We start from the raw sequence: 2,956 nt of genomic DNA on the forward strand, positions 1-2,956 counted from the left end.
CAGCCTCAACCTGCTGGGCTCCGGTGATCCTTCCACCTCAGCCTTCCAAGTAGCCGGAACGACAGGTGCGCGCTACCACACCTGGCTGATTTTTTGATTTATTGTAGAGATGAGGTCTCAACAAGTTGCCCAAGCGGGTCTCAAACCTACAGGCTCAGGCAATCCACTCACCTCAGCCTCCTAAAGTCACGGGATTACAGGCTGAGCCACCAAGCCCGGCTCTCTCCCTTTTTAATAGACTGTCTATTTTAGTTCAGCTTTATGTTCACAGCAAAACAGAGCAGAAAACGCAGCGTCTTCCCTACCCACTGCCACCTACTTTCCCCAGTAACAAGATCCCAATCCAGAATGTCATGTTCTTCACCATCAATGAATCATTGCTGACACATCATTATTGCCCAAAGTCCATACCTGGCATGAGGGCTCACTCTTGGTGTCGTACATCCTGTAGGTGTGAACAAATGTGTGAAGACACGTACTCACTGCTACAGTATCTTACAGAACAGATTCCCTCTGCCTCACTCCTCCCTCCCCACTAACCCCTGACAACCAATGATCATTTGCCTCTTCCAGAATGTTCCAGAGTTGGAATAGTACAGTAAGCAGCCATTTTGGATTGAGTACTTTCACACAGTGATATATGCATTTAAGGTTCCTCCATGTCTTTTCATGCTTTGATTGTACATTTCCTTTTGGTGCTGAATAATATTCCAGCCTCTTTTCCAGACCCTTCTCCGCCCTCAGGATGCTTCCTGGTGCAAAGACAGAAACAAAGGAAATATGGCTGTCTGGAAGGTCCGTGAGCCTTGGACATTGAGTTTGAGAAAGAGTTACCCATGGAGAAAAGCTTCTTTAAAGCTCTGCTCCATTATGACATTCTAGAATGTTTGTTTGTTTGAGCTGGGGGTCTCACTCTGTCACCCAGGCTGGAGTGCAGTGACACAATCACGGCTACCGCAGCCTCGATCCGCTGGCCTTGGGTGATCCTCCCGCTTCAGCCTTCCATGCAGCTGGAACTATGGGCGCATGCAACCTTACCTGGCTAATTTTTTGATATTTCTTGTAGAGACGAGGTCTCACTATGTTGCCCAGGCTGGTCTCAGACTCCTGGGCTCAGGTATTCCTCTTGCCACAGCCTCCCCAAATGCTGGGATTATGGGCGTGAGCCACTGTGCCCGGTCACATCGATATTTTAATCTTGTTGAAAGATGTTTTTCTTCTATCTTCTGTCAGTGGCTATTTACTTGATAACTAGGTTTTAGCACAGCCCAGTAAAAATTTGCAGTGTTGTAGTAGTGTCTTATTAATGAGGTCTATTTATGGGTTATCTACACTAAGCCATTACCTTAAACTCTTCCCTCTCCCAAAATATTCTTGGCCTTATTTTAAAAGACTGTCTAATTAGGGAAAACTCGTGACTCTTACACTCTGGGACCGCACTCTTGGTTCCCTGATCGGCGAGCTCAAGGAAACTGATTTCACATTGAATAATTTTAATTTCTGGTTGCAGATGCAGAATGATGCTGTGCTCCTCTTAGAATGCTGCAAACGAGGCAGCTTTAGTATAGAAATAATGGACTTTCTGTACACGTGCAGAAAAGTGTAAGAATACTTAGAGAAATAAAACTTTGTTGTGGTGCTTGATTTTAGTGCTTTCTAGTATAGTTTGCAGATTCGTAAGTCGTTTCACAGAATGGTTACTCGGAGATCTTTCTTCATCTTTCTGTCCGACTGAATGCCCTTTTCTATTTTTGATTTTTCTGTAAAGCACTTTTTTCTGCAAACAACGATTTCTGGCAATCGCACGACGCACTGGCAAGCTTTCATCTCTTCTCAGCTGTGACACCTGCTGTCTGCCGCAGTATCGACTTCAAGTCGGCAGGCTTGGGAGTAACGTCTGTTGTGCCTATTTGTGGAAGAATTTGCTGGGCCTCCTTTTGGGGAGGAAGGGGGTGGTTTTGGGCATTTGTGTATCGCCCCGAGCGTAATTGCGTCGAGTCGTGAAAAATATAAAACAGACAAGATCCCAGACATCCAGGCCTCAAGATGTAAGATTTAAAATTTCAAATCCCAGAGCAAGTAGCCAAGCTGAAATAAGAGATGGTAAAAACAGATAACCTGGAAGAGTCCATGGAAAAGGTGATTCAAGAGAATGAGAATGTCTTATTTCAGGTTCTCGCATGGTTTCACCTGAGCTTCAGAAAGACACAAAGCATTGTAGCAGGCACCATGAAGCCAAGTCAGATGTATACCTCCCCTGAAACAGAGGATAAAATGGAAACAATTTTAAAAAGTTAAGGAAATGGGAGATACTGCCTTCCAGTTAGGGAGAACGTCGTGCCTCTTAAGTTTTGACAATAGAGGTCATCGAATTTTTCTATTACACCACCCACAAATTACTTTTATGGCAAGTTGCCAGGGTTAAGGCATAGTCTGACTCCAGTTGGCCAAAGAGGCTGAACCTGTGAGTATAGTGATTTTCCGAAATAAATGAAATACAACCTGTACTCAGCCCTCTGCGCTTAACTCCTGCTGAAGTGGTTTGGTTTACTCACAAACACTATTAGCGTCTCCAGTCAGCCATGACACTTCCAAGTGCAAATGAATCTGTGCAGACAGCTTTTAGAGGGGTTTCCCCCCCTCAGGGTAAAATGTGCCCCCTCGAGTTTTTTATTATTAAATTCATGTTTGCCTTCAAGACCTTGGTCAAATGCTATTTCTCTGGGAAGCTTTTCCTCTTTTGTCTTGTCAGAATGAATTGAGCATTTCACGGCACCGTTGCATCTGTTTCTATGAAGAAGTTAATTCACTGACTTCTATCGTCAGTTACACATATGTTTCCCGTTTGGATTTTAAGTTATTTGAACTCAATGATCATATCTTATTCATTTGTAGTCTCGGTGCCCAACACAGTGCATGGCACATGTCAATTTATTCTAAACAAAGTAAAAGGTGT

This window comes from Carlito syrichta, unplaced genomic scaffold, assembly GCF_000164805.1.
Source record: "Carlito syrichta isolate Samal-C Ts95f unplaced genomic scaffold, Tarsius_syrichta-2.0.1 Scaffold303232, whole genome shotgun sequence".
Classification (NCBI taxonomy): Eukaryota; Metazoa; Chordata; class Mammalia; order Primates; family Tarsiidae; genus Carlito; species Carlito syrichta.